Source organism: Odontesthes bonariensis, chromosome 12 (genome assembly GCF_027942865.1).
Source record: "Odontesthes bonariensis isolate fOdoBon6 chromosome 12, fOdoBon6.hap1, whole genome shotgun sequence".
NCBI classification, from domain to species: domain Eukaryota; kingdom Metazoa; phylum Chordata; class Actinopteri; order Atheriniformes; family Atherinopsidae; genus Odontesthes; species Odontesthes bonariensis.
The window spans coordinates 17,418,322-17,438,566 of NC_134517.1; positions in this window are offsets into that span (position 1 = coordinate 17,418,322).

A 20,245-nucleotide genomic window follows, 5' to 3' on the forward strand; every position below is an offset into this window, starting at 1 on the left:
AAACATGTAATTAATTAAACTGTGCCCCCGGCGACCTGAAAATCGTGGCCTTGTATACAGACTCAACAAATATTTTTCTGAATTTTCTAAATCACTGAAATACATTCTGAGCCTTATTTTGTGTTGTAAAACAGCATTCTTAGATAACTTAACTATTTGTGATAGATCATTTAATATGATCTTTGCCCTATTCTCAGTGAAATACAGGCTTTCAATCATTTTAAGATAATGGAGTTCTTTACCGGCAAAACAGCTGCAGCTCACCTAACAAAACACAACCACACTTACAGACCATTATTGGCCTATTTACAGTAGAATACATAACAATTCCCATGAAACTCCTATCGTCGCATGAAATTACAATGACCTTTCGGGAAAGAGAATTGCAATCCTTAGTCTTAGTCTAAAGAAAATCCTTAGTCTTTGTGATATATCGAAATTCATTTATTGGGAGATCTCAATCACCTCATTCATACAGATGATCTCAATCTTCAATATTGGGGTTTCTGAGTTCTCTCTGCTGTTTATTCCGCGTGCACACTGATAAAATGCAGTTTCATCCCACGCAACGCCTCAACTTTCTTAGGAAAAATGGTCGAATATTGTTTCACTGTATGCGGGGATCGGAAAAGATTGTTAGGAGAGAAGCAGTAAACACTCATCTGGTCAAGAAAAGAGGAGTTCAGCTCTCAGTCAACACTTGTATTTTTAACCTTGAGGCAGGTTTGAGTTAATAGGAAAACAGTCTTAGCCTGAGTGCGCTCACCTCACGGCATGTACCGCAGTTATCATAGCTCATCTTCCAACTGTATCATAATCCCGCATGACATGCAAGTCGGATTTCATTTAAATCTGATTACTTTCAACTCTCAGAAAAAGCAAAGTATTTGAATTGCATGAACAATATGGCAAGTCATATTACACGCTGCTTTCCTCTTTAGAGGTAATTTTACATAATTTCCCATTCGTTTTGAAATAATGAATAGACAATGGGCTGTATAATTGTGAGAATTTACAATTCAGAGGACTATGTCGTATAATCATCATGCATAATTCAGAGAGCTGAGCGCATAGGTCGGCGGTGGCAGTGGCACGAAAAGTAACTCGGGTCGTCCAACAGTTGAAGATCTACAGATTTATCTTCATGCAGGTTAAAACGTTAACAAAATCTGTTTGATGAGGGAACACATTCCCCTCGGTATCATAGCAGAAAGACAAACAAACACTTTATCCAGTTATCTGTATACCTCCTATTTTCAACCAGGAGGCTCTTTCAGTAAAGTCCGCAAGTTCAGAGAAACTCGCCGATATGTAAAGAGGCACTGGCAGAGTAAGACGGTTATTTCATTGTTGGCCACAGAAAGCTACACCTGTACCGAGTGGATCCTCTTTGGCCCTCTCACATCCTGTGGCCTCACACCTCAGTTTGTGCATGTAAATTACATTCCAGAGTGTGTACGGATAGCTCTTGTTCATACACAAGGTCTCTTGTTTCAAAGGCATGCTAATGTCTTTCACTCCTCTCAGCGGCTCTCTTTTAACTGCCAGAGCAACTGTGAAGGAGATGATTGCGACTCTGCAGCCACCTTTCCTCCTGAATATTCACACATTTCTAATGGCAGATATGTATCCACGAGTCCAAAAAACAAAGAGAAGCTCAGCTCAAGACCGTCACCTCTCTGAGATACCATTCCAGGCCCTATTACCCTAGGTCAAGAGAAATTATGACTGAGGGAGTCTGCAGGTTGTGCAACAAATTAGTAAAATATTTAATGCCTGAACCTTGCTGTCATTTGACTGATCCATACTACATGAGCAGCCAATAGTTTCTCATTTTTTCTATCTTTTTGGGGAGAGGAATCCTGTGTTTTACAGCACTAGGTAGTTGAGCTCTGTATTTGGGTTTTGCTTCCCCTCAAGCCATTAATTAATGCTTCAATACAAACAGCCGATGGATTTGGTCATGAATATTCAAATAAAGCTCCTGCATATCATTTCTTATGCAGTGTTCTAACGCTGGGCATTTGTGAGGCAGCCATCAGGGCTTCAAAGTCACAAGGATGCGGTTTCGTGTGTCATGTCTATCTGTCCCAATTTTAGCCATGCGGACTGCAATCTGCACTGATATTTGACAAAGTGAGACTTAACAAGATGTCAGGCACAAATGTGATGTTAGATTCTTGAAATGGGATTATTTTTCACATCTTTTCAACTTGTCTCACCTTTTCTCTTATCTCTAATTATTTGTCTCTAATTATATTTTGTTTTCCCAAGAAACTCTTATCATTGCGTAAAATTACAATGACCTTTCAGGGAAGAAAATTGCGTGTCTTCTGCTTATTCTTTGTGATATACCAAAATTGCACCTTTATACCTAAAGAAAAGATAATTTACTTTCAAATGATCTAACTGCACATTTTTCTTCTCAACATCTTCGATGCAAAAAAAAACATTCTTCAGCATCTTCCCGTTATTTAAGTCCTTTAAGAAGAAAAGTTGTAAAAATAGTAAAAAAAAACCAAACTATTTTTCCCAGAGGTTGAATGGATATATCTGAAGAAAAAAGAGGAGTAACCTTTGTGTGGCTCTTCAAATCGTGAAAATATTTCATGCACGTGAGTTTTTTTTAAATTTTTTATAAGTAAAACCTATCTTTAACATTTACTGAGTTTATTTTTTTTAAAGTCGTACATAAGATGAAACCAAAGTCTTCAAACATTTTCCTCCAACATTTTCTTTTTTTAAAATATACAAAGAGGATGATAACGAGGTTTCCTGTTCCATTCTGTTGAACCCCCAAGAGTCTTCTTTCTTAATGCTATACATGTTTATTAATGCAATTTTTCGAGAGGGGACTGTCATATCTGTTAGTCTTCAGCATGTCAGCGCGTTTAAATGCATTAGAAAAATAAACAGGCACGAGCTGTGTTTACCATATTTAATAGAAAACAAATATTCAATTCTGATGTTACTATTCAAATTATTTCTACCCTCTTTGTTTTCCTCTTCATGTGTATTCATAAGAGTTACTTCATATGCAACATCATTTGATTAGAGCAACATTTATGAAAACGACGTCTTGAAATTACAGCAATGCTAACACGGGCCTATTAATAACACTTGAACTACATCTGAACAGACATTGCCTTGATGCTAACAAGGGCGACGTCAACCAGTAAGAGCGACTGAACTTTTTGGGGCTTGGATTTCTTGAGAACAAAAAACAAAAACAACTATACGAACAGGATATCTCTCTGTTGCTTGAGGTAAAAGCGCCTTTTCTCTGGAAGGGAAATACTTTTTCAGAAAGTTATAAACTCACGGCTGAGGGTCCACAATAAAAATCTAGTTCTAACTTAAAAAACAATCATCCAATCCAGCTGTAAATGTGACAAACTCGGAGCAAAGCAGGGAAAATAATGGAGCAGTTGAATGCTAAAGTAAGACACGCAGTAATTACCACGTTAAAAAGGCTGAACACTTTACCTGCAGGTTTCCTTTTGCTATCTTGCAGCGGCTTGGATTTAAAAAAAAACAGTCCGTATTCAGGTTCAAGTTTCAAATGAATGTGAACATGAGTAAACATACTATCCTTTCCCCTTCACCTCTGCAACCAACAGGCTTCACATGTGTTCTCATCCTGTGGCTGCTGGTGTGTTTTTATACTGGTTTCAACTTGCTAAATTATACCTTTGACCCCAAGTGAGTCTGACATTCCTTGAAAGTAAAATCTTGTGCAGAGACTCTGGTGCTTTGATTTTGCAATGGTAAAAGTAGTCTTTGTATTAATACAAGTATAATGATATCCCTAGCTTGGATGGTGCGGAAAGGAGAAGGCGGTGAATAATGTATCTCCATGCAGATGATTAATGAATATGTTCATATATTCATGTATTAATTTATACATTTGAATTGCCATTTAGCTTGCCCTTATACTTGATATTATTTAAAACACACCAATTTTTTTTCCGTCTGTCACAAAATCCACTGTCTGTAGCACTTTTTTAGTTGTTTCACTGTGAACACTGTGATGACTCCCAACCTACTGTAAGATAAGTAACATCTATAATCAATTTCTTACTTTGATCTTTCTTTTTTCTCTTTATGTGAATTTTGAACAAACTTTTGTAGACAGTCTCCGCCCTTTAGGTCCTCGCTTGTCTTGGTATTTCTCTTACACAGCTTCTGCAAAGTTTTACTAAGTAAAAGGGAAATGCCAACTGAGAAGTTACTGCCGGGCTTGAGGCAGTTGAAGTCACATGCCAGAGCGGCCATAAGAGGTCTGAAAATGTTACCGGTGATAAATAAACATTATTTAAAAGATGTGTCATTTCCTGTTATTACGCAGCCGTGGTTCATTTGTTTCGCTGCTCTGAGGGTATGAGGAATATTTAATCACTTTTCTGAATGATATGAATAATCACAAATAGCATTTCCAAAAGCCACAGGCACACACACACACACACACACACACACACACACACACACACACACAGATGATGACTTATGCTCTGATGTTAAGGATTAACATACTTTCTATTTGAATTTGCGTGCATTTGAAAAAACAATGAAGTTTGAATGTCAGATTCTTACATATTTCCTTAAGAAAAATAACACAAAGTGTATTTCTTTAAAATAAATCTGCAAAAGGGACTGATTACATAATTTGGCTAACTCCTTGTGGAGATGAGGGAAACAGCCTAAGCATCTCTTCACAATTTTTTTTTTCTCTAGTGGCACTCAGAGCTTGAATCTCTATAAACCTGAGAGTCCAGTCTCAGCAGTAAATATCTCCAAAATGCAGAAGCGTCGTGAAAAGACAATATTTCCCTGGCCAGTTTTTTTTTTTGTGTGTGTAAAGCAGCATCTATGTGAGATCACGGGAACATGGCCCATGAATAATAAAATTTCTAAACTTTGACCATGTAAAGTTTTACAAGGCTAAACCTGTAGTTTGTAACCTGTAAACCCAACCATTTATCTTTTAATCCTAACCCTAACTATTTGCAAATGAAAGTTAATCAGAAAAAAGTAAGGAATTGCATGAGTGAAATATAAAAGTATTAGCACCGTGGAAAACAAGTGGGATGGATGTTGAACTGAGCTGTGCAGAACAGGAGCAGAATATCGCCTCTGACCACCTTCCTTTCTTCTTATTATCAAAGCTGGTGATTCATGGCCAAATCAACAGTATTAAACGTGTATATGGGCATAGCGCAACTTCGATGTTATCAAAGATGTAGCGAGACATCAAGCACAAGGTCATCAAAACTAGATGAAGTGAACGTCCATGTCAGCATGTAGCGAGATGTAAGCTGTCTCTTTGTAGGGAAATGAATAAGGACAATATAGTCACTGTACAATTTTTTTTTGCCTTTTTTTTTTAAACTGCAATGTTTTGCTTGTCTAACCACCAAAACGTTTACATTTCTGTCTTGAGATCAGGTTGAACACCTCACTTCCACTTATGTATGTGTTTGCATTAATTCACATGAGTCATGGTAATCTTTGACAGATGTGCGAAGCTCTGTGCATGAATTTTTTCCACATCTGGAATTTACCTCAAGTATGTTAAAATATTTTACCTTTTACTGTGGATTTCACAGAGCGGCTGCATGGTGCGCAAGGAGGTTTGATAGCGGAGAACAGGCTAACAAGCAGCTAGCTTTACAGTCAAATTGATCAATTTGTTTTGAACACATACAAATGAAAATGTCATTTTTAGATAACATGGGTATTAAAATATTAGGAAACTTTATGTATGCGTCACAAGTGTTTCTGTCACGGTACTTCCATTTGCATTTTATGTATAACGGCTGAATGGGAAAACGGCTAGCTAACGTTAGCCTCTGCAACTGCTTAAGTCAAGTTCACCCATCCCCCAAAAAATTCTCAAAAAATCTCTAATCTGTAGATAATCTATATCTATAGAATCTATATTATAATCTATAATGCATTCCCTTCAGTCGATCACAAAGGGCATAATCTGTATATTGAAGACAGTTGTCTCGAGGTAACAAAAGGATTTTCATGCACCAAACAACCCTCCGAATTTGATGTGAAGATAAATTAAACACAACATGGGCAACTGCTATAACATAATGGAAATAACATTTGTTATTTTCCTGTACATTTATCCAGGAAAAGATTTATCCATTTATCCATTCTCCAACATACCACAAGTTATGCTACACTTTAACACAGATGTTTCAGGAAGTAAACATGCTTTGAAATAGCAGTGAATACTATAAACTGGACAAATTGATTGATTCTACAGGTTGCTCATCCCATCTTCCTACATCGCAGAGGCTCTGTAGGCTTCCTGATTTTTGTGTTCAGCTGAGGATTTGCCTTTCAAGACCGATCAGAGGCGGTAATTATATTTAGCCATTTTAACAATTTAGTGAAAATGAATGAAAAAACTAAATGTCTAGATTTTAATGGTGTGGCATTTAAAGTCAAGTGTCCCTCTGTGTCAGTGAATGGAGGCAGTTTCTCAGGCTGCTGTGACTGTAAACTGAATGCTTTGTTGTATCATGACCCAACACGCAGAGCCAGCGTGCATCACAGCTGTGTCAGGGTTTAATTGAGGATCTTTTGTATATTTTACCCCCAAACAGCTCATCGGCCTGCAGACACCTACAGTTCAATCAGAGGGCTGCGGTCATGAAAAAGGACTGCTAGTGCAGCGAATCCCTCTGAGGATCAACATCCTGGCTGAAACTTTGGCAACAGAATAAAGAAAAATAGCAAACTCTGTGTGGTGGTAGACATACTTCGGTATTTTTCTGTGTTGCTTGTGTTAGCTTGTGTGTGATGCCAGTCCAGTCCCTACTCTGCCCCTCCACAGTCAGCAGAAGATGTCATGTTCGTCTCTTGCTCATTGGCACACAGGACACCTGCTTGTTGGCATGGTGACATCTGAGCCTCTGGGACGACCAAAGGGGCATCTGTTCAGCAGAGAGAGGGGCCGAATGGGTTGCCCTTAGCAACAGGCTTCTGAGCAGGCCTTGGCATCTGCATACATACTGGATAAATGAGAAGGGTTTTTCTATCTATCTATCTATCTATCTATCTATCTATCTATCTATCTATCTATCTATCTATCTATCTATCTATCTATCTATCTATCTATCTATCTATCTATCTATCTATCTATCTATCTATCTATCTATCTATCTATCTATCTATCCTATTTGATCTATTTATGGTCAGTGCTGAACATCTGTATCATCTGACTTCACTTTCTGTATCCATCCATTCCCTCTAGTATTAACTTTACCACTGCTGCCCTTCAAACTTTGCTTTCAATATATTCCGTATTGATTTTATTGACAGATTTGTTAGCCTTGAGCAATGCACCACACATGTTTTCTTTATTTTACATCATTTTATGATAAATACTGCACAAATTTGTATGAAATACAACACTATATATGTATATACTGTTAATTCTATGTAGTATTTATATGGATACCATAAACAAAATTAATGACTGCTGATCCTATGCACAAACTGCATTGATCTTTTTAAAGAATAATATGTATCAAGTATTAATATTGAATGTATTGAGGCTGGTATCATAGTCATTTGACCCTGTTGCTTTTAATGTCTGTAAAAAACTTATCTCTATTAGTTTTTTCTTTTCTTTTCTTTTTTTTTTTTGATAAATAAAACATTTTTGTGTGAATCTCGGCTGTGAGTTTAGACTTTTGGTATGATAGTTATGTTCTACAGATACATTTCTGTACCAGACCAGGAATATTTTTGTCACTAAAGGTGCCTAATTGTTCTTTCAAGGTATCTAGCTTGTACCATCATAGAGTGAGAGTGACAAAACAGAAGTACTCTTTTGGGATAATTCATGCATCTCGATTTCTTTGTGTGTGCCACTTTTGCTGGCTGTGGGTTGGCACGCCGAGCCTTTTGGATTATCTCAGTTGTTGTTGTTGAGGCCCCCTGGGAAGAGAGTAAACTGTAAGATATTGAACTACAGGGTACAAAAAAAAAAAAAAAAAAGTTTACACAATAAATTTATGCATGTTGCAATGAATTACATATAGTATAAATGACAAACTCTGGTACAAATGCAGCTGTGTGGAGTGAAGAAAAGAAAGAAAGAAGTCATACTATAATATTTCTTGTTCTCATATTCATGGGTCATTTATCTTCTTTCGCATTTATAATACAATAATACTAGAATAAATATTAGTCAAATATATTAGCCAAATTTGGATGTTTAACCTCTCCCGCCTGCACAGGTTCTGGTTTTATTTGTTATTAAAACACTGTTGACACAAGTTTTGGAGGGGCTTTCGAGCATGGAGCACTTGCTGAAAAGGCCACCTCACTCTGTGACTAAAATGGTTTAAAAAGGAATTTGGTAAACCTGGAAGTGAGAATTTCTACTTCATCTTAAATAACTTCAGAGTCTCTGTTCAACTTACAGCTGCAAAAACAGACTAAATGCGGAGATGTCTTTCAGGTTTAAGTTTAAAAGAACAGCAAAAGGCTCGAGGGGGTTAACAATGAAATGAAAGGATGTTGTTAGGTTATGAAGAGTTTGACAACGTCAACTGGCAATTGACTTATCCGGCTGATCGCTGCATCACACCATGTGTGAGTAGTTCATGAGTAAATTTGAGATCTTCTGTGAAGATCAAACTTATTGTCAAAATGCATGAACAATAACTTTCCTTTTAAAACTGAGCTAAAGTGAAAGAGAAAAACTGTAAATTATTCCAACATTGTCCTTCTTCATCACAGTAAAATCTTCACTCAACTCTTTTTTGGTCAAATAAAGTGTGCATCATGTTTTAATGAAGCTCAGAATGTGATAGAATATGAATAAATATAATAACCTAAATAAATAATTCATATGTTGAGTTTGAAGGTGTGTCACCTGAAGTCTTCTCCTTTTTTAACCTTCACTAAATGCTTAAACAGCATTTCATTCTCATTCTCAGTCCCTGGGAATACATTTTCTCACAGTGAGTTTAATATCTTTTTTTGCATTATGTGCCAGGATGATGGATTATCTTCACTGTAGATCTGAGCATTGACAAGAAGGAGGTGGGAAATAAACCGTCTTCTGGTGGCATTTGTCCAACTTTACACACCTATCAACACAGGACAATAAATCTTCTAAATGGATATTTAACACTGAATCAATGCACAGTGTAGCTTGAAGGTTAACCTGCTTTTTTTGTGTGTGCAAATTTGCTATTCAAAAAGCCGTGTGAGGCAGCATTTGTCCATCCAAAGTACTCACTCATGGTTCACTGATTATCTGTGAGTCGCTGTGAATATGGAATCATAAATAAAACAGAGATCCCATTTTAGCATTTGTATCTTAAATCCAAGTTGATTTGTTAAGTTATTATTGTAATCTGCTAACCAATACATCCATGTCCTCCAACAATATTACTTCAGGCCACCTTTCGTCAACAAATTTCAACAAATGTATTACAAATTCTTCTGTTTTGTTGCAGTCTTCAGACCTGAAAACAGACATTTTTTTAAGCTTTTTTCTATTCAGAATATCTAATACAGTCGGCTGCACGGTGGTGTGGTGGTTAGCTCCATTACCTCACGGCAAGAGGGTTCCAGGTATGATTCCCAGGTGGGGCCTTTCTCTGTGGAGTTTGCATGTTCTCCCCGTGTATGCCTGGGTTCTCTCCTCCCACTCCCCAGAATCATGCATGTTAGGAGCCCCAGGGAAGGAAAACTTCAGAGAAACAAACCAGGGTAGGGGTTGGTCTTCAGCCTTGGCTAACAGGTCACTTACTAGAGGGAAAACTTGGACAAGAAAACCAATGCCGAAGACGGATGTACTGGGCCCCTGGCGCGTAACGGCAGTACAATGCAACTGCGTCATAGAGACGAACAAGACAACAGCATCTGATACAGTTAAGATAACTGCCTGTACTATAAATGACTATCAAGTTACATATACGTTAGTTATCAGTACATTTGTCCATTCATTTAACATTGCACACTTTTTTTGGGCAGAAATCATTACAGCAGCCCCATTAATACTTGGAAGGTACTTTATTTACAATACAACAAAAGCATCACAAGTTAACATTTCTTGTCTTTAAGCCCATCTGGCAGTGACTTCATGCCATTTTTTCTAAAGTGTAAGAATCCCTTTAGTTCCCCCTTATGCTTGAGAAAAAGTATTTATTTAGTAATATACTTTGAGAAGTTTCAGTGTTTAAAAGTGTAGATACCTCTAACTTTCTTTCTTTGGGTCATTTAGAATGTACAGAAAGATCAGGAGTTCATATATATACAGTAAATATGTGTGTGTGTGTGTGTGTGTGTGTGTTTAAGTACGTACAAGGAACAATCAATACTTTTCTTACAAACTGAATGTAGCACAAATTCATTTAGAGAAAGAAGCAAAAAAACAGCAATGATAAAAAAGAAGCCTTAAAAACAATACTGAAACAAATCATAGCAAAAAGAAAAAAAAGCAAGGGAACAAATAAATCAATACCAAGGGAAAAAATGACTGAGGAACTGGAGAAAGGTTCCCAAATTGAGAGCTTGTAAATTTCATTTGCAGACTTTAAAGGGTATTAATAGACTTATATAGAATAAAATAAAAATACATTTCATTTACAGTCTAGTCTAGACACAAAATAAACACAAAAAAGTAGAATAAAGATACAAACATAAATCAGGAAGTAAAATTAGCCAGAATTATATTGCTTCCCATATTTCTTCCAATGCATTCAATGCATAGTCATTGTATATGTCTGACTGTACAGACATCTGCATAGACGAAAATCCATGTCAGAGTGCGTGTGTTAGGTGTTTATGGCTTGTAATGTAAAATGGCTTTGAGTGGTCAACAAGATTAGAAAAGTACAATATAAATGCAGAGCCTATTAGCCACTGTCTACTTTCAATAAGGTGACTGGTTTGTGTGTTTGATGGTCCAAAAACACAGTTTTTTTTTTCTCTCATTAAAAATACTGAGACATTTTGTTTAAAACAAAAAGTTGCTCTTTTCAAGCACAGCTTTCAAACTTGGTTGCCTCTTCTCCCGCGAAACAAGTGAATTGGGTTGAACAGCAGTGGTGAAACTAAAGATGAAGCGGACTGTTGTGAGTCGCACAACAGCAGTGAATTGGAAAAACAAAACCTTGTTCATCCATAGTTTCGCAGCAGGTCCACTGGTTTAAAAAACATAAATCGATGTGAGGAACACAACTGGCAACGCATATAAGAGTTTTTGCAGTTAGTTCATCGCTGCTACATTCCTGGTAGACGTGGCAAAACACAAATAAACCTCTTTAAGAGGAGAATACCTTCTTATGTCTCAAAGCATATAGAGGTTTAGACTTGTGACACACAGAGAGAGCATGAATAGACTGGATCAAAGTTTTTTCCTTTTTCACAATTTCTTCTGAGATTCTTTACATAGCGTGCAATGTATTTTTAAAATAGATTTACACGGTAACATTAATGAGTAATAATCTTTTTCTTATATGACACCTGAGCATTTATTGAGACATTGACATTTCTGTTTTGGACAGGAGAAACTGCTCCATCAGCATGGGATTTTGACACTGATCTATTAACAAGGCGCTGTGACCACGAATCTGAGCTGCTAATGACTTAAGGAGCATATTAGCGAAGGCAGGTTTGCTGAACAGCAGAGGGGCGCATAGCCCTGAGTTTCTTGTTTAATTTGGGATTGACTAAAACAGTCTTTGTGGTTCTGACATAATACCGATACTCACGTGCGCTGATGTGTTCGTCTTTAAAACACCTCCTCGGGGGCTGCAGGTTATCCCGCAGCTGTCTAGTAAGTAATGTATTTTGATATGACTTGTCCATGTGGACGTGTTTAATGCATTTAATGCCCTTTGGGTTCAGTGTGTGCGAGTTCAGACCGAGTTCTGCATGTAGGTCAGAAGTTCACCTTCATTTGTGAGGTTCATCTTTGTACACGGGATAAGAAAACTAGTCACAGTTCTTCTCAATCAAACCCTGATCAAGCACAATGTCGGGTTTGACTCTAAATAATACATAACCTGCCTCCTCATACATACTCCCCACTGGGACGCTGAAAAGAGCGAGCGGGTTCAAACATCTCTCCCCTTCAAAAAATCCTCCCTTCATCTTAGCTGCCGCCAGATTTTCTGCTAAGACCTGGAGATATCAGGAATTACTGTAAAAGGGCAAAGCCTCTCATTTCAGAGCATGTTTATCTTTGTTCTGAAAGATGCCCTTTGATTCGGACGTTCAGTTAAGATGTCTCAGAGATGCAACATTTGCCTTAGGAACTGTTGAGCCATATTTGGATAATTTAGCAGGCAGTTTTATTTCTGCAAATATTGCTTTTATTTAATCAGGAAAGTCAATACAAGACCACCAAATATTGTACATTAATGGTTATTCTTGGTTATTGTGTGGTTTTATACTCATGAACTACCATAATTTTCTAAGTTCTACATATAGCTGAAAGCACATAAAAAAATGGGTAGCTCTTTTTATTGCTTGTACTGGCATCTATGTTGGATTTTATTTAGATGGACACTAACCATTTATTGTGGCTTTGTGGCTTTAATTTACACTTAGCAGATGCTTTTATCCAAAGTAACATGTGAGGAACAATATTCAGTCTTCTGTGTAGTTAGAATACCTGGTGTGTACATCAAGTGCTCAATCATTCAGTTGATTTAATGACAGGGGAGCAAGAGGAGCAGGTAGCCATCATACAAAGTGTGTGTAAAATTTTAAATCAGTGGAGGTTAGGGGTGCTAGGAGGGGAGGTGTTCTGGGAAGAAAAGACGGTCCTTTTTTTTAGTGATGTCAGATATCATAAGTATCAAACAAATAAATCAGGGAATGTTTGTTCAATCTTTTGTACAAGGTTGATAATAATAGCAGGGCAAAGAGACATCATTTGTGTGACTAATTTTAGAGAGCAGACAATTTTGACAGAAGACAATGCAATCTTTTGACAGAACATAAGAACATACACTCTCAATTGAGCAATATGTGGCGATATAACAATAAACGCTCAAATGTTGCACAAAAGCTACACTTTTCTTTCTTAGTTCTGTACTGTGATGCAGCTGACTTTTCCACTCCTGTTGTAACTTTAAGACGCAGACACTCATGAAGTAACGATGTCACAAACAGTTGCCACTTTTGACAGGAACAGAAATGCCATATTAAGGGGGAGGAGGGTTGGGGTTAAACCCCCCCGACCTTAAAGCAAGAGATCGCTGGTTAGAATTCCACCATCTTTTCCACAGTTCTTTCACATTTTTACTTCTGCTTCCAATCCTGGTCAGGGTTAGGAGTTAAAAGTAAACAGTTTGCATTGGTGTTATGGACGTCGGAAAAATTAAAGAGATGCAGATCCAAATCAACATCCTGGTTTTATACAGACAAAAAAATATTCAAATATTTCTCCATCGTTTTTTGTTTTAATTTTGTCAAATGCAGAAAAAACTTGCAGACAGAAATGGGAGATAGAACATAGCCTATCTGGGTTTGTCAAAAATACTGTTTTTCACTGAAAAGCTAACGAAGTGTTGACTAAAAAATCCTCATTTCCAAGCCTGGATTCCAATAGACTTGATGAATTCATACTCTGCTCATTTTGGAACTTATTTTATGAATCTGTTGGTACAATTGACTGGACAACAGTGAGCAAGTGAACACAGTCACATTCCTGTTGACATCACATGCACACCCTCTATATAGGGATAAATACTCTATATAGACAGTAAAGAAGAGAATAATCAGAAGGTTGTGCCAGAATTTGACTTGGCATTGTTCTCTTGTCATACAGTTGAATTTACCAAACTGAGATGTAGTGAATAATTATCTCAGCTCTCTTGGTGGAGAAATTCTGCAAGAGATGCAAAAATGCTTGTTGAGGTTCATGTTAAGTTTCCTCGTTTGAATCCCGGTCATTTGATTAGAGAAAAAAATAATATCCGTCTTTCTCTGACAAGGAATGAAGACACAAGCACAGAAGGCAGGCGGCTCAGTAGAACTCACAGTGCTGCTGCTTTTTGGCTGGTGATAAAGATTCAGCCTGTTCCTTTAGCTCCAAGTGTAGTCATGTGTATAATTGCTCTGGGACTGGAAATGCACCATGTGTGAATATAAAGGAAGGGCCATTTAATAGGAAACACTGTCCAAACAACGTAGTTTCAGTTTGTCTAAATGTCCCATGTCACGGAGAAGCTGCAGAGGATGGAGAGAGGTTCATGATAGCAGCCACAAATGGTGAGAATGGGGGAAGCTAACAGGGAGGAACAATGAAGTAAACAGAAAGTGGAGGAGGAAAACTAATCGTGTCCGACCGTCAAAGCAAATGAACTAATGTATCTGGCTTTCCCATCACAGAAATCAGAGCAACTTTAAACCAATTTGAATAGAGCTGGCCTCACAGAGTGAGGATGACAAAAACTTACAGTATTTAACTATTAGAGAAGGGATGTCTGAATGCCGTTAACAGCTCTCTGGCTTAAAATGAGCTCCTTTTATTGCTGTTTGAATAATTCTTTGACCAGTTTAAGTGGGATCAAACTATATGATGGCCTATTTTCATTGAAGTAGATTTGACTAGAGGCTATTCTTTCGTACATTAAACTGATGTGGAACATCTTCAGCATCGATTTGGTGTCATGTTTCATCTTAACCTAGGAATGTAAGTCTAACATTAGCTTTAATTTGAGCCTTTTTCAGGTTACTGCTGCTAAAACTCTCATTACGTACCCATGCTAACTTTGTCTATCTGTTGTTCTGTGCTTGCGCTTGGTCTGTCAGATATTTCCTACAGAAAAAGAGCAGCTTTCTGGAACTGGAAGCGATGCCAAGACGGAACTAGTGACAGTGGGGTCACAAAATTGAAACAAAGAGCCCAAAGACAAGCACAGCTCCTTAAATAACAGGGTAGCTGCATAGTTGGACGGTAAGTGACAGTAGGTTCCTCACCACAAGCGACATCTTCCAAAAGTACTAATGATCTATTAAAATAAAAAGATCACAGCAGTGAAAAAGCAGAAATTAGCAATACATTGATTAACTGAGAACAGTTTATCCAAAACACCTAATGAGCAGACATCCACTTGGCATCAGTCACATTTTAAGATGCTTATTTGTTTTTTTTTTTAACTATCAGAATATTAAAAAAAGATTTACTTGAGCTTCTGAGGAAGTGAAAGGAGAGGTGAACCGACACTAATGAGGCGGTGATTTGCAAACAGACATCAAAGGAAGGAGGGGAAAGCCACAAACTCACAAGTCAATTTTTATCCTGAAGAGGGCAACGAACCAACACACAGATCTCTAAAATGAAATGAGTCGGATTGTTTTGAAGTCACCAATGATCGCCTGCCTGAAAAACAAGAAATGAAAAGAAAGAGTGGAGAAATGAGAGGTGAGGAACAATAGGCAACAGACACTATTGTAGACATTAGATAGAGGGGGTGGGGGAACTTGGGGCCTCTTGGATAAGTGTGGAGCGACCGAGTTAAATGTAAATGCACCATTGATCGCTTGACAAAGGCAAACAGAGAACCTGCTCCTATTGATCCGTTCAAGGCCAAGGGCGAGATGAGGCTTACCTAAGACACTAACCTTTGACACCATGACCCTGGCCTAAAGCCAGGAAACTGCATTTTAGCCTACATCATGTGATCTCTGGCCTCAGCAGATGTGACCTGAACTGTGATCTGGTGGCTGGCTCTAGTCCAATGCTCCTAGACAAACTACCTGAGCCAAAGGAACATCTTCAGAGGACCAAAGAGGAACGGAGAGAGAAAGGAGGGTCGAAATGAGAAAAGAGTGCAACTGCATCTGCAGGATGTGATCAGAGACCTGGAACTGGGAGACGAAAGGAAAGACAGAGTCAGGAAGCTTGTCGGCACTCCTTAAAAGCAGTTGTAAGGTTACTAGAAGCTAAGCGTTATTGATTTGCTAATTCAACTTCACAGCATGCTTTGAACTCACATACACAAGTTCAGACATTGTGATGGAATGTTTTGATTGTGATGGAAAGGCATTTACTTTCTTTATATTCCTATACAAACTGGGAAGGATTCTCCATAAAAATGTGAATGTTACCTGCAGATAGTTTCAGATTGATAACTCTTAATTATGCTGTAGTATTTCATTGACAAAACATTGGTTTTGGAGATTGCCAAGCTGCTTAAAGCAAAGTTTTCGACATTAGGTGACATAAAAAATAAATGGACTTCACTGGGTAAAATAAAACAAGTAAACCAACACGTGGATGTATGAATGATGTCCTCAGCTGAAACGTCGTACTGGCTTTTTTAATTTGGATGAACGAATAGGAGGACATTGTAAAGCATAAGAATAGATTTAGAATGTATTTTCCTGCAGTATGACTTAATCTAGTAGAAAAATGTAAATAAAAACATTTTGTCATCTGTTTTATGGCACTTATGGCACTAATATAGCATTTCAGATATCCATAAGGGGATGTTTGAAGGTGATATCTATGTTGATAGTAAGAATTACTTGTTGGTAACAAGCCTGCAGTGAGTATTCTCTTTGTGATAAACACTACATTTTTACAGCGTGAAAAAAGACTGTTTCGAAGTCTTAGGACTGTTGCCGGAAACACAATTTTTAACATGAATCCGTTACAAAAGGATGAGTTTGTGGCTGTCTGCGTATGGCGGGTGGGACATGTTGGGCGGGTTATTGAAAACTAATACCACCCATCTTGGTCAATTTCAGGGAACACCTGAGCTTTTCCTAAATGACTTTGATATTAGTGGATGAAACTGCAAGGTAAAAATAGACGACAGACATATTACAAGAAATTTGTTTCGGTTCTTCAAATTATGCCCTGACATGCTGCTCTTTGATTATAGTGAGGCTCACTGCATGAGGTATAAGGCAGAATGACTGAAGCAATTAACTCAGCTGATCTTTTCAGGACCACTTGCAGCACAGGGGGCTCAATCATATTCTTTTTTGGAGGAAAACAAGGAACAATTTCCCTCCTACTAATTGTCTTGTTATGAGGTCCTGGTGTGTTTGTGTCCTCTTATTGTAAGTTCACAGCCTCATCCCATCTCCAGTCGCTTCACATTGTGTGCTTATTGCCTTTATCAATCTACTGGAGCCCAGAACAAAGACCTTGGTGTTCAAACAGCAATTACTCCCTCATCTCCTGAGGCATCAGTGCAGGCCTAATTGGATTTAAATGAACCCCCAAATTTCCCTTTGTTACAGAAAATAATATGCAAGGCTTTTTAATTAAGATCCGATACAAGCGCACGTGGAGGGTCTGTTGCTGCTTTCATGTCCTGCTCTTCAAATAGGGGCTCGGGCTTGCTTAGCGGACAGTTTGGTGCAGCATCTGGCTCAGCAGGAGGTTGCCTTATGTCTGTGTGTTGTCGGTTGTGTGTGTCCGTGCGCTCAGTGTGTGCGCGTGGTTGTATGTAATGGGAGTGTCTATCAAGAGAGGTGGATAAGTTAATTAAAAGAGCTCTAATGTGATTGATCAACTTCTTTTCGAAACAGTTGAGACAAGTTGTTCTGTGTCAGACCAAAACTTTGAACTGCGGCTTGATGAAACAAGATTTTATTGTATCTTAGATGAAGCTACTTTTGATATGAGGTGAAGGACTTAATTAAAATTCATACTTACTGAAAATTACTTTAATGTAAAAAAAAACTTTAAAGGCTCAAACCATTACTGTTTGAAAGATTGACTGACACTCCAACACAATTTAAGTGTCACTTAAAGCTTTTAAAGTGAGACGCGTGAAATTGAATTGTACGGTACTGGTATGTCCAGCTGGAAGGACACCCTGGGACAGACCCAGGACACATTATGTCTCTCAACTGACTTGGAAACACTTCTGCACATGGCAATGGAGAGGGAAGTGTGGAAGCCATGTCCAAAGTCATCATGTAATTACTCTTTTTGAGAATTAAAAGTTTTCCCTCACCCTGAACAAGTACCTTAACCTGTAGAGTGAGTGAAAGAGAAGAACTCACACGATAAGTAGAAGTGACTGAAGCCACACTGTGCAGGACAAAACTACATTAAAAAGCACATTGGTCATGTCTCCAGTGCAAAAGTCTTATGAATTTGAGTAAAGATTTGATTATATGTAAAATATCACACTAAGAACTGATTTTTGGAAATATAAAATGAGAGCATTTGACCCCCCCCCCCCTACAATTTTTAATCACCCAAAAACTCCTCTGTGTTCCTCTAAATTGTACATTTGGACATTTTTCACATGAAAAAAAAATTCTACAATACTGGCTTGGACATGATAAACAGTCAGAACAGCATTGGGCTTAATTATAAGTTTAGTTGCTACTTCCAGTTGATTTATGGGTGGGATTTGCAAAGCCGTTTAAAACATGAAGACTTCCGTGTCCTCCTGGAATTTTGGACGGGACACTACGATGTCTATGAATCCCCATCTGTCATGGTTTAAGACTTTAATGCTCACAGCATCTGACTTCATGCCGTCACAGCCATAATTTACTCATGATCTATCTTGTAACACTGACTAATGGACATGTTAGCAAGGTTAAGTACTAGATCTTCGTTTGAGGGGGACTTTAAGTATTCCAAATGGCTCATTTCGAATTTGATTTTGATCTTCATCAGGGACAGATGGGATTAAAGTCAGTTTTAGCACGTGTTTTTATCAGGGTTACAGTAATCAAAGATGACTTCTGAACTTAAGCCGTCATTGAAATAAACTGATAGCCCAGGATACGCAGGTATTCCTTCTTTTTCTTTTTTTTTTTACAAAAAAAAGTCATTTTTCTTTGTGATCTCTTTTGATTTCATTAAACAGATCATCACTCTGACAGATAGAAACTTTTTATGTAAAGCACAATAGTTAATCGTATATTTATATTTACATTGTATATGGCTTTGGCTTCAGAGACATAAGGTTATAGGTTTTGTTATGAATAGAATTCAACTGCTGAGGATATTGAATTATTCCTGTAACCCCACATTAAATGCATAGGAATACATGAAGGAGTGCGCAGCCCAACCAACCCCAGTACCTTAGGCATAATTTGAAGTCATGACATGTGTTAAACAGATGCTGCAGCACACAAGGAACCCTTTGCCTCCGGCAAAGTTGTAGTGGCCGAGTGAAAAGTGCTGAATCTTAACAGAGCTGTCAGCATCTACACTTGAACTTCACAATAACTGTGATCATTTGCTGCTTCAAAACTGGTTAGACTGCAACAAAAGAATGCTCTGTCAGTCGATCACTATTGTCAGGGGGGGGTGTGTATGATTGATTCATAGATCTGCTGCTCGTGTTATCTCATACATTAATATGGAGCTCTCTCTAACACCAGTTAAAACAGGAAGTCATCAGTCAGCCAGTAGCTGTCTTGAATCATTTAAGGTTTCACCCCTTTGTTGAGTCAACTTTGGTCGATCGCGATAGAAGATTCCGGAGACGGCAAACATGGCTCTTTGTGATCTTTCTTTTGTAATTATTATTGTGTGATCTCCACTTTTACCGTAAAATTAGGACTAGAACGCTGCTATAAAACTACACAGAGTTCACACAATCCATCAGAGCAGAACAACTAAAGAAGTGGATTAAATTCTCCCATGCCTCGGTGAATGAGCAGAGGAAATAATAGAAGATGATTGAAGAACAGGGAAATCATCTTTTCATTTGCTGATTGCAGAACCCTCTCTCAGTAACTCTGCACACAGTTTAGGTCATTCCCATTACCACAGCGGAGACTTTGGAAGATAATGATAGCATACTGAATGGAATAGATATTCACATACCTCTTTTCTAATGTGTAATTCTCTCTTTTTATTGAGGAAAGGGTGGAAATATTAAGTTAAGCTAGGAAAATATTAGCCAGGCGCCGCATGGCAAGTGGCATCAAGCGCAGATTTTTTTTTTTCCTATAAAGTGGAGCTTCTTCATTAAATATGCAATCAAATTCATATTCAGAGCTCAAAACGTGTGTTAACATGCAAACCCAATTACAGGCACCGCTCTATAATCACAGGCTGTGAATGTGTTTCTTCAGAAGTGCAGTGTTTGCAGAGTAACGCTTGGAGTTTTAGGTGTGCATTGCTGGAGCAGAAAAAGAGAACTTCCAGCTGAAACTGTGTATCGAGAAGCTGATCAAGAGTGAATGGGACTTTCTCATTCTCTCATTTCTTTCTCTTTTGATGTCTGGAGAGTTCGGCTCCTATTCCATAAGGTGAAGCCAA